Source organism: Caloenas nicobarica, chromosome 2 (genome assembly GCF_036013445.1).
Source record: "Caloenas nicobarica isolate bCalNic1 chromosome 2, bCalNic1.hap1, whole genome shotgun sequence".
Classification (NCBI taxonomy): Eukaryota; Metazoa; Chordata; class Aves; order Columbiformes; family Columbidae; genus Caloenas; species Caloenas nicobarica.
In genome coordinates this window covers 62,799,235-62,812,165 of record NC_088246.1, presented here as the reverse complement: position 1 = coordinate 62,812,165, position 12,931 = coordinate 62,799,235, and positions in this window count along the sequence as shown.

Here is a 12,931-nt window from a genome sequence, read left to right as displayed (position 1 = left end):
ATCTCTACAAAAAGAATCACAGAATCACAGAATGGTTAGGGTTGGAAGAGACCTCTGGAGATCATCTAGTCCAACCCACCTGTTAAAGCAGGAACACATAGAGCAGATCACACAGGAATTTGTTCAGGTGGGTTTTGAATGTGTTCAGAGAAGGACACTTCACAACCTCTCTGGGCAGCCTGTTCCAGTACTCTGGCACCCTCAAAGTAAAGAAGTTTCTCCTCATATTCAGATGGAACCTCCTATGCTTCAGTCTGTGCCCGTTGCCCCTCATCCTATTGTTGGGCACCACTGAAAAGAGTCTGGTCCCATCCTCTTGACATCCACCTTTCAGATATTTCTGAACATCGATAAGATCCCCTCTCAGTCTTCTCCAGGCTGAACAGACCCAGCTCTCTCAGTCTCTCCTCATAAGAAAGATGCACCAGGCCCCTAATAATCTTTGTAGCCCGGTGCCGGACTCCCTCCAGTAATTCCTTGTCCTTCTTAAACTGGGGGGCCGAGAACTGGACACAGTACTCCAACATCATTGTTGTTTGTGAAGAATTTTCTGGCATAACCCAGACTGTAGGGAAGTCTGTTATTTGTACCAAAAAAATAGTATTTATTGGATATAGGAAAATCATAAGTGCCACAAGTAAAATCTGTATTCACACTGGCATAGAGTTTGCTACAAAACTAGTTGTAACGAACTATGATTTTACAATATAATAAAAAAGACAAATTCTAAATCTAGTGAACAATATAGATTCATAGACGCATGTACTGAGCATCATGAAGTGCAAGCCAAGAAGGCATGCAAATGTTTGAATCACTGCTGTGACACAGAGCAGAAGGCAGACTTCAAAGGCATCATACATGCTGTTGAAATTGGTTCCCTGCTGACTTTCCTAAAAGTGACTCATCCAGAAATGGAACAAAAATCTTTCATGTTTAACAAAGAACACACATCAGGAACTGGCTGTCCTTTCTTCACCACATGACTAGCAAATACAGTTTGGAAGAGTTTACGAGTGACAATATCCGTAATTCCCAGACATGGCCAATAGCCTCTTTACCTGGGAAAATCTGTATTGGTATAGAAAACATTTCAGTCTCTGCTGACATAGAAAAGCTGGTTACTTCCTTTACTTCTCAAATGAGGTCAGGTGGAGCTGGAGAGGGAGAATACTTTGTGAACCCAGCTTCAAAAGAAAAAAATTGTACATTAAAATTTAATTGCCTGGAAGAACTGATTTAGAGGTTAGAGGACATGTTATGATTTTTCAAGTACTGATTTGCTCTATGTATCATAGTCATATTTCAAAGGCTTTCAGATCTACAGGACAGATGAAGTTTTCAAAGAATTGGTTATCTAGCTGCTCTCTTTTAGGCATCTAAATTGCATGGCTGAATTTTCACAGCTCTCAACTGGGTGAGAATCGAGAGCAGCTCACATTTTCATTGTGAGCTGCAGGGTGCTGAACCCATCTAGAGACTTTCATTTGTGTTCCTAAAAGGGATTTGGACTCATGAAAATCTGTGTGTAGAGTATTTTCTTTTTAATTTTGTCCTTCTTTGTCACAGGAAAACAAATCTTTCTGACAAAGTTGGTTGGATTTCATTCTCTAATGACAACCTATGCAATGCAGGTTCCTCATTAACTTTCAGAAGAGTTAAATTAATCATGTAACTCTTCTGAGAAAGATTTCAAAATATGCAAATCAATAAGGTACTTAACTCATACTGAACTGGGAGGAAATCATAACCACAGGGCTCAACTATGAGGTTTGTTTAATTATTCCGGATTACATTTAGATCTTCAGATGAAAGATACTGTAGTATATATGTTAACAAATTGACTGATTTCTATCATCCAAGAGAAATTCTTACATTTTGTTTCTTTGTTTACATGATTTGAGTAAATGTAACTAACACACAGGCAATACTTATCATGTTGAATCTTGTTACGTGTGAAAAAGACTTCTGTTAAAGAATAAATGTTTACATTGGTTGTATCCTGTTTATTGCTTGTTGTTATTTTATTTACTCTGAAGTTTCTAATGCAATATTTTGGCCCAGAAGCCTATCCTTATTCAAGAATATGCCATAGTTTGAAAGATTTTTTGATAACCTGGCAGGATGTTTCACACAGGTATGAAAGTGCTGTATTCAGAGACAGTTTTCAGCACACTCTTTACAGCTCTCTCTGCATGCCAGCACCAGTCTACATAGGAGATTTTAAAGTCTTTACAAAAAAACCAAAAACCAAAACAAAAAACAAAGAACAGAATCATCTAAGAACCGCATATGACCTTAATGTGATTGAGAGTAAAACTGTTTTTATACCTCAGACCTCTTCTTGCCATCAGTTTCTTTTTTTCTAAAGGACTTGAAGCAAAGTACCTAACAGGATTTGTATTTTACGGCTCATAAAGTTATAGAGTCAGACCCTATGGTTTTAAACGTTAGAAAGAATGACAACCTGAAAGCAGTCATAGCCTAATAAGAACAAAAGCAACCATGTCAAGTTCTTGGTGGAAGCACACTCAAGGGTGGACTTCATAGGTTTTAGTTTTCACCTACCTATATGCCTTTCTGTGCAGACTCTGTTACTTAGAGAAGTTGTTGTATACCTCTGTTGTGGTTTAACCCGAGCTAGCAATACAACCACGATAGCCGCTCACTCACCCACCTCCCCACCCCTCAAATAGGGGAGAGAATTGAAAGGGAAGGGAGAAACTTGGATTGAGATAAACACAGTTTAGTAAAATGCTAATACACTACAAGTAAATATATATATATAAAATAGAAATAGGATATAAAATAAAAGATACACAAAGCAATTCCCTATGAACTCCATCCACACCAAGCAGCCAGTCCCAGGAAGCAGCACCCTGGTCCTGAACAGCCTATCCCGTTAGAGAGAAAAAAGGAAAAAGGCAGGAAGGTCCAGAGGCCTCTGCAAAATGGCAGGATGGCAAAAGGCCAAATTAAATGTCCTGAACAGAACTCCCCTGAACAGTCCCAGCTCCAACAAAGAGAGTGAAGAAGCGAAAGAAGCAAGAGAGAGCCCAGAAAATCCCGACTCTCGTTGAATATGAAGCATGATGCTAATGTGATGGAATACTCTTATTGATCAGTCTGGATGTCAGTCAAGCTCTGCCACATCCATGTCCCCCTTCCTCGATGCCTCACACCTGTGGGCAGAGCACTCAGAACACCCTTGGCTCTCAGACCAGAGCAATTAAAAACATTAACTCTGTCCTGGGGTGTTATTTCTTGTTCTCAAACTAAGTCCAAATGACCGTGCTAGCTATGAAAAACAAAGGTTTCTAACTGCATGAAGAAAATTAACTCATTTTCAGTCAAACCAGCACAACATCCCTTGCATTAGAAGATGAAAAGCTCAAATCCTTAGGGAAATTCAGTTATTCTCATCTTCATATCCTGGACTTTTCAAGACTCAGATGTAATCATGACACTAAGACTTGGTTCAGAGTGCCAAGTTTTATCGTGGCACTATGCCTTTTTTTCTGCTATTATACCATCATCAAAACTGTAAGTAAATGTATGAAGTTGTTATTTAAATGAGAAGTAAAGTGTAATGAATGGAGTGGTGGCCACTAGCAGACTAATTTTGCTTGCTCATATATGTAATCTTATTTCTGTGATTAAAGAATTTTCAGAAAGGTTCCCCATGTGCAGTTTGTTGAATAGTTATTGGACACAGTAGTTTAAAGACCATGTCTGCTTGTTGACAAGTGATGTAACCTTTCAGATGAGACAGCAGAATCACAATACACAAACAGGAATCAAGATTGTATACTTCTGTATGAAATTGTATATGTACTTCAGTAATAATCAACAGTTCCCACAACTACACTTAGAGATATTTTAAACCAGAAAACATGTTAACTCTGCTAGTCTCAAATGATTCAAATGCTTAAAGGCTCCAAAATCCCATTCGTTTTTTCCGTGGAGATAGGTATGAATGGTGCACAACAATCTTCTAGGCTTGCCTTTAAAAAATATTTGCAGGTTACTCAATAATACAATAAACAGTCCCTGGGAATATTCCTCACTTGTCTGGTGACTTTTATGCTTTAGAAAAATTAGAGTTTGGGTTTTAACCAAATAACATGTATTATGACATTTTTATTCAGTAGTAAAACGTTTTCAAGTTTGCTTTCCTGTTTGACAATTTGACACTATGGCATGCTTCTAGACACTAACAAGTGGCGGTTCTATCCATTTGTGTGGATTTGTGTTGCTGAGGGGACCTGCCCTGGGGCTGATCTAGTCTGCAATAGGGCAGCGGATCTTGATGCGCTGAGGGTTTTTCTGAGGCAGGGGAATAGCAGGGCAGCAGAGATATCCACCAGGAGCCAGCAGGTCTCTCTTCTGCAAGACACTGTCAAGACCTGGGTGTTGCCAGGGCAAAAGTGACCACCCCCCATGCTCATAAAAAGCAGCCCGGGAAGTGCCAGCAACCAGGACAGGCAAATGGCGTGGCACGTCAGCCAGGGCATGGCACAGCAGTTTGCACTGCAGTTTGTCTGGCAGGGCATGCAGAGAGAGTGGAGAAGCTCTGCCAGCTTGACCAGAGAGCAATGGTATCCAACCTGACAGAAAGCCACCCCATCATGACTGATGCAGCTGCCCAGAGTGAGATCTGGTGGGAAGATGCCACCACCCAGATGTCAAGCTGCAGGGTGTGCCCTGCTCTTACACCAATATGAGATGGCAGCAGTGAGCACAGCTGTGGGAGGGGTAGCCAGGTAGAGGAACTCCTCCACTTGGTGACAGAGCTCCAGGAGGAGGTGAGTAGGTTGAGGAGTATTAGGGAGTGTGAGAGGGAGATAGAGAGCTGGAGTCACAACCTGCCTTCCCTGAGGCAGGCCCAGCAGATAGACAGGGCGCGTGGTACAGAGGACTCCCTACCCTCTGCATGGTGGAATGTAGTGACTGAAGGAACAGGGGGCAATGGCAACATGTTCCTGCCTGGCGCAGAAGGACAGTCTCTGCTGTGACTACCACATCTTCCCAGGTTTCCTTGCACAACAGATATGAGGCTCTGCAAGTGGAACCAAACAATCTTGAGGATGATGGTTCAGCTAAGTTGGAGGTACCGCAGAGCTTGAGTCAGTCTGTGCCCTTTGTCAAAACTGCTACTATGGAGAAAAAAAGGCAAGTCATTGTCATAGAAGGCTCCCTTCTGAAGGGAATAGAAGGCCCAATATGCAAAGCATACCCACTTCTTAGGGAGGTCTGCTGCCACCCTGAGGTCTTGGTTAAAGATGTGAAAATAAAACCCCCTGCCCTGGTATGGCCGTCAGATTATTATCTGTTATTGATTATTCAGGTAGGCAGCGATGATTTTGCAATGAGAAATCTAAGGGCAATCACGAGGAACTTCATGGCCTTGGAACGACTCACTAAGGGATGAGAAGCACAAATAGTCTTCTCCTCTGTCCCCAGAGCTACAGGAAATGATGAGGGAAGATACAGGAAGACCTAGAAGATCAATGCCTGCCTGCGGGACTGGTGTCACAGGCAGAACCATGGGTTTTTTGGTCTTGGGTCAGTTTACATGACACCAGGCCTGTGGGTGACAAATGGAGTGCATGTGTCTCAAAGGGACAAAAGGATCCTTGGACAGGAGTTAGCATGGTTCATTGAAAGAGCTTTAAACTAGATTTGAAGGGGGACAGGGAGAAAACCAGGATAACCAGAGATAAACCTGGGGGTGGCATGTCAATATCTGGGGAACAAGGTCCTAGTGAGACCCTTTGGTCTGTCGTCTCAGTGGAGGTAGGGGTTGGAGAGCCATGCAGCAGCAAAGATGCAAGGGTTATTGATGTGTTACAAACCACAGAAGTGCCTGAGAATGGTGAAGCAGGAATTAGGGCTTCTCCCCCCAAAAAGGTGGTGTGATCAGCAGCCCAACTGAAATGCATCTATACCACTGCACGCAGCATGGGCAACAAACAGGAGGAGCTGGAAGCTGTTGTACAGCAGAAAAACTATGATACAGCTGTCATCACAGAACCATGATGGGATGACTCCCACAAATTCAATGCTTCACTGGATGGCTATCAACTCTTCTGAAGGGATAGGCAAGGAAGGAGAGGAGGTGGGGTAACTCTTTGTGTTAGGGAGTGGTTTGACTGTCTAGAGCTTAATGATGGTCATGATAGGGCCAAGTATTTATGAATAAGAATCAGGGTGAAGGCCAACGAGGCAGATAACTTGGTGGGAGTCTGTTACAAACACCCAACCAGAATGAAGAGGCAGATGAAATATTCTGCAGGTAGCTGGGAGAAGTCTCACAATCACTAGCCCTTATTCTCATGGGGGATTTAACTTACCATATGTCTGCTGGAAATACAACACAGCAGAAAGGGTCTAGGAGGCTCCTGGAGTGTGTAGAAATCAACTTCCTGACACACATGGTCAGTGAGCCAACTAGGGAAGACACCCCACTGGGCCTGTTTTTTGCAAACATAGAAAAATTTGTGGGTGATATGGTGGTCAGAGGCCACCTTGGGCATAGCAATCATGAAATTATTGAGTTTTCTATTCTTGGAGAAGTAAGGACCAGGGTCAGAAGAACTGCTGCCTTGGATTTCTGAAGGGCAGACTTTGACTTGTTTAGGAGGCTTGTTGGCAGAGTTCTTTGGGAGACAGTCCTGAAGGACAATGGAGACCAGGAAGGCTGGTCACTTTTCAAGAAGGAAATCTTAAAGGCGCAGGAGCAGACTGTCCCTGTGTGCCGAAAGATGAACCAGTGGGGAAGAAGATCGGCCTGGCTGAACAGAAAACTTTGGCTGGAACTCAGGAATAAATGAAGAATTTATACCCTTTAGAAGAAGGGGTAGGAAACTCAGGAGGACTGCGGGGATGTTGTGATGTTATATGGGGAGAAAATTAGAAGGGCCGAAGCCCAACTAAAACTTGATGTGGTTACTGACATAAAAGGCAGCCAAAAATGTTTCTATAAATACATTCACAACAAAAGGAGGGCTAAGGAGAATCTCCATCCTTTAGTAGGTCCAGGGGGAACTACAGTGACAGAGGACGAGGGAAAATCTGAGGTACTTAATGCCTTCTTTGCCTCAGTCTTTAATAGTAAGACCAGTTGTTCTCCAGGTACACAGTCCCCTGATCTGGAACACAGGGACAGGGAGCAGAATGAACCCCCTATAACCCAAGGGAAATGGTAAGTGACCTGCTATACCACTTAGACATGCACAAGTCTATGGGGCCAGATGAGATCCACCCAAGGGTTTGGAGAGACCTGACAGAGGTCCTCACCAAGACACACACAATTATTTATCAGCAGTCCTGTCTAACTGGGAGGTTCCCCCTGTTGACTGGAGGTTAGCAAATGTGATGCCCATCTACAAGAAGAGCCAGAAGAAGTATCTGGGTAACTACAGGCCTGCCAGTCTGACCTCAGTGTTGGGCAAGATTATGGAGCAGATTATGTTGAGTGACATCATGTGGCACAAACAGGACAACCAAGCAATCAGGCCCAGTCAACATGCATTTATGAAAGTCAAGTCTGGTTTGACTAACCTGATTTCCTTCTATGACAAGATGACCTGCTTAGTGGATGAGGGAAAGGCTGTGGACATTTCTACCCAGAATTTAATAAAGCCTTTGACACTGTTTCCTGAAGCATTCTCCTGGAGAAACTAGCTGCTCATGGCTTGGACAGCTATACTCTTCACTGGGGTAAAAAATTGGCTGGATGGCTGAGCCCAAAGAGTTGTGGTGAATGGAGTGAAATCCATTTGGTGGCCAGTCACAAGTGGTGTTCTCCAGGGCTCAGTATTGAGGCCAGTTCTGTTTGAGATCTTTATGAATGACCTGGATGAGCGGATCGAGTGCACCCACAGCACGTTTGCAATGACATTAAGCTGGGTGGTAGTGTCAATCTCCTTGATGGTAGAAAGGCATCTGGAGAGGCTGGATTGATAGACTTAGGCCAATTGAAGGAGATTGAACAAGGCCATGTGCTGGGTCCTATACTTGGGTCACAACAACCTCATGCAACACTACAGGCTCGGGGAAGAGTTGCTGGGTCTGGAGCACAAGTCTGATAAGGAGCAGCTGAGGGAACTGGGGCTGTTTAGCCTGGAGAAAAGGAGGCTTAGGGGAGACTTTATTGCTCTCTACAAGTACCTGAAAGGAGGTTGTAGCATGGAGGGTGCTGGTCTCTTCTCCCAAGTTGCAAGCCATAGGATGAAAGGTAATGGCCTCAAGTTGCATCAGGGGAGGTTCAGATTGGATCTTAGGGAAAATTTCTTCATGGAAAGGGTTGTTGGGCATTGGAACAGGCTGCCCAGGGAAGTGGTTGAGTCACCATCGCTAGAGGAGTTTAAAGGACAGGTATACAAGTTTCTTCAGGACGTGATTTAGAGTTGGACTTGGCAGCGTTACATTAATGCTTGGACTCTATGATCTTAAAGGCCTTTTCCAACCAAAATGATTCTAGGATTCTGTTCTGTGGTTTTGAATCCCCTGCTGACATATTTGTCTTTCTTGAAGTAAGCAAAACTACCAAAGCCAAAAATCCTTCCAAGCAGTTTATTGGCATATGACAATTTCTGATGATTCATTATGCACTAAGTGCAGCATTTTCCAGGCTTTTGGGCATATGGTGTGGCACAGTCAAGTATGAACAACATTATCATTCTTTTGTCATTAAAGATCTGGCAAGATATTTGAGCTGCTTGATATTTTGCTTATTAGCTACATAGTGCCATAGGGCACCTTGCGCTTTATAGTCATTAGTTACTAAAGATGCGGTGGGAAGACAGAAATATTGTTAGCTATGATTCTCATTGCAAAAAATTTTCATAACTTATTCAGTAATGATCTAAAGGAACATAACACAAAACCATCAGGAATGGAAACCGAGTGGAAAATTTAAGATGTGTTTTCTTGATTATATACAATTAGTCACATAATACTGGGACTGCCTCTGAAATCCTCTGGAAGAATAATGACCAAGGTAAATAAATTTTTCCAATCTTCAGGTTCCTAGCGAGAACTTCAGACCATAAGAAACATTCAAAATGCTTAGTAGAGTTCTATATGATTCACCTGTCTTACTAGAAAACACATAAATAACTGTAACAGTTCTCGTTTGAAAAACACAGTGGCCAATTTTCAGAGGACAGGTTACTCAGATTAGCCAAGAGTAGAGAAAAAAAAGGAATCCATTTGAACCTAATCAAATGCATAACATTATTGTCTGCTTTGACAAGAGTAAGCTAATCCCTTATGTATCTGTATATCTTTTTAAATGCCACCCATTGAGTGAAATATGCTCTGTTCAACAAATTACCTGATTGCCTTTGCAGCTAGAAGCTATATCTTAAGATGCTGGCATATCAGAAGCTTAAATAGAAGGTATTGTGGAAAATAATGAAGTGGTTTTAGATCGTAAATATTTTTGGGATTCACACCATTTTATATATGTGTGTATATATATATATACACACACACACTTTAGTATTAGTATTAGTATTAGTATTGGTAGTAATACTATTTATCCAACATTCTGGTGTCCCAAGTTACTTGCCCTCTAGGCATTGGACACAAATATGTCGTCAGGAATCCTAAGGCTGAATCCCCACCAATCTTGTACTATGTGATAGAAAATATCTCCTGTGAAAGTTATGAATAAATGTGAGTCTTTTGCTATTGAAATGTGTGTTTATTTTTGTTTTAAAGAGAGCAGTAAATAGGAAAGTGCTAAAAGGGTGAGAAATTTCCTTGATTCAAATTCAAGTAGAGCACCTGAAGACAGTGTATTTCACTGAAGTTTTTTCGTCTTATTACATACAGCAGGGCCAGCCCAGAGTAGAAAACTCAGACATAGATGGACATCTCTAGCTTTAGCAAACAGAGAGTTTTTCAAATACTTTTTTAGCTTTGAAAATATACACATGGAAGACCTGAGATACTTAGCCATCACCTTCCTCTGCATTTTGAATTTATAATGAAAGCTGAGGCAGTGCAAGTTTAGAGTAGCTTGGGGGATTTCACACATTGATCTTTCACACAGCATCAGTAATGGCAAAATGAAGTGACTCGTAGTTTCTCACTTACACCCAGGCTTGCATCATTTTCTGTGTTGCGTATTTCCTTTCTTTTCAAGTGTGTTCTTTGGGACTAGTTTATTGTTGACTGGGAAGTGGAGCTGTTCTCAATGCATTCCTAAGGAAACATCCTGTACAGGAAGAGAGATTTGTTTTATTTTACATACAGCTGCCAATAACCTTTAAAGAGGATGTTCTCCTCAGGGCTTTTTATTTTTTTCTTTCTCTCCTAACCTAAATTGAAGTTTTAGATCGGTTTGTAAGACAGGCCCGCTTGAAGAAGGCCAGCTGAAGCTCACAGAAATTACTGCAAGTATAAAGATTATTAAGACCTTTTTAAGACTTCTTAATAATGAGTTTTAAGGCCTCTATTTATTGACCTTTATGAAGTTGAAATATATTAAGGCCTCCAATACAAACTAAATGAACAGCTACTTTGCTGCATACGAAGTAACTGTGCATTTTAAAAGGTGACTTCACAGCTCCCACGAGATTAGAACTCCTGTTTCCAGAGATGTCACAGACAAGAGTTGCTATTGAGAAATAAAACATAGGACTCACAAATGTATCATAATACTGTTACTAGACTGCTGATGTTAGAAAGAGGATATTTAAAGTCTCTGTCTCCTCACAGCTGTTAAGGTTCTTACATGTCAATATGTGATTATTTTCTTGCCATTTATGAGAGGGCAGTAAACCGAGGCTTATTTATCTTAAAACATGGTGGAAAAAGAAATAAGTATGAGATTACTGACGCCTTACATACTGTACCTAAAAAGTTTAGAAGAAAATCTTTTGCTATTGCTGATATATTGCCTCCAAATAAATTAGTCTTATATTGAGGAATACTGATTATTCAGGATTATTCACAAGTCATTTAAAATTTAAGTGTAAATTTTCTAAAGAGCCAATTTTTGAGGCAGAACAGGTACACCTCATCAGCAACTATGCAATATGTCCAGCGTTGCCCCAGTACAGAAACTGTTTGTGAGAGGGAGGTTTGAATCCAAAGAATTTCCTGGACCTGTTCGATCTTGTACACTTTCCTGAAACTGTGAACAAGAATGCTGGTTGACAGGTTTTGTTTGGTTGGGGTTTTTTTCTGACTTGAATATGCGTTCAGTGGGACCTGGAGTGGAGATACATAAATTAGTAGCAATCAGCTACTAGTCCGTAGGGTTTGATTTGGAATATTAATAGGTGAAGAACTGTTCTTACTCTTGTAACCGGTGCTTATATTTCTCAGTATTCCTTAGGCATATCATTATTTCTAATCAGCTGACACTGTTTATATGAAAAGTCCCTCTTTAAAGCATGAATGTTGCAGCTGGCTTAAGTCAAGTAGGAGTACTGAGTTGAAAAAAATACTGGAAAAATATTTTTTGTGTTCATCTGTTCAGATCTTTTGGCATTTTTCAGTTTTCTGTATCTTTTTGCAGATTCTTCTTGGTTCTTCTTGTAGTCTGCTAGACTTTTCATGCAAACAAGAAAGCTACTGTCTTCTGAAAATAATCTTTAGAAGTACATAGTGAGATAAATTGCATTTCCATGAAGCTTGCAAAAAACAGTTTTTAAATCTATGCCAAATGCTAGACACAGCTTTTCTTTTCTTAGGGCATTTTTCTGGGCACAGTATATTTTCTTTCTGTAAAAAGCAGGTCATCTAATTGTCAAATTATATGTATTAGAAAACAGAAGAAAATGAGTTTATAAGTATTTCCTTCCAGATAACCTTGTATACATTTTAATGAATTAAACACTCCCTGCAAAGTAGGTAGAGAATTAAGTGTCACAAGGAAAGCTACAGAGTTTGCTGTAAATTGACAGGCATATGCTGTGATTGTTGTTGGGGTTGTTTTGTTTTGTTTTTCTTTTTAATTTCATGAGCTCAGTTCAGTTATCATAACACAGTTGAAAATCTCCATTAACGTACAGGCTAAAACATGCGTGGCTGTTAACTCTCTTACTAAAGTTTGAATTCCCTTTAGGCTATATGCACTCTGTAAGCAGGACTTCAGTTGTCACATGCAAATTCACTGTAGCTTTTCACAGCCAAATAACATGAATGATCTGAAGTATTTTGAGGAAAATAGCTGGTTGTCCGTGAGAAAAACTAAATAATTCACGTGTATCCCCTCCCTAAATAAGTATTCTGAGAGCCCCAAACTCTAAAAATTTCACAGTGATTTACTGTGATATTACATGTGGCACAGGCACAGAAGCTAAGAGATTTGTTCAAGGTCAAAATGTTATTTAGTACTAGGAACAGAAATTGAATTATTTAGGAATCCCTAAACATCATCACTAACCACTACTTTGTATTTGTTAATTATATAATTAAAACTTTTTCCTCACTGCAGTATGAAATAGTATCTCTCATACAAGGATTAAAAGAGGTGTTTTGCACTGTGTAATTTATGGCTTGGGTCAGGTAGACCCTTACAAGTATTGCTGGTTTTCTTTAAATAAATTAAAAAATGCATTATGTTTCACCATTAAAGTAAGTGTAAACTGCAGTAACTTGTTTGCAAATATAATCATCCATGTCAAGTCATCTTTCAATGTAATTTTTGAGGGTTTTTTACAATGCTTGTTGAGAAAGTACTATGCAGTGAAGAATATCAGAAACTGGATTACTCAGGTTCAAAAATGTCTGCCACTCACCATTGTTCTTGAATCATGTAGTCTGTAGCTAAAAAACTTGAATGCCCCTCTAGTTTCAAAAGACGGAGATAATTAGGTTTAATTACTTGTTTCATCTAAAACTCAAATTATTTTATTATTAATTGATCTAATTATAGCATGAAGTACAAATCAAAACTTATTTGTCTTCTTGT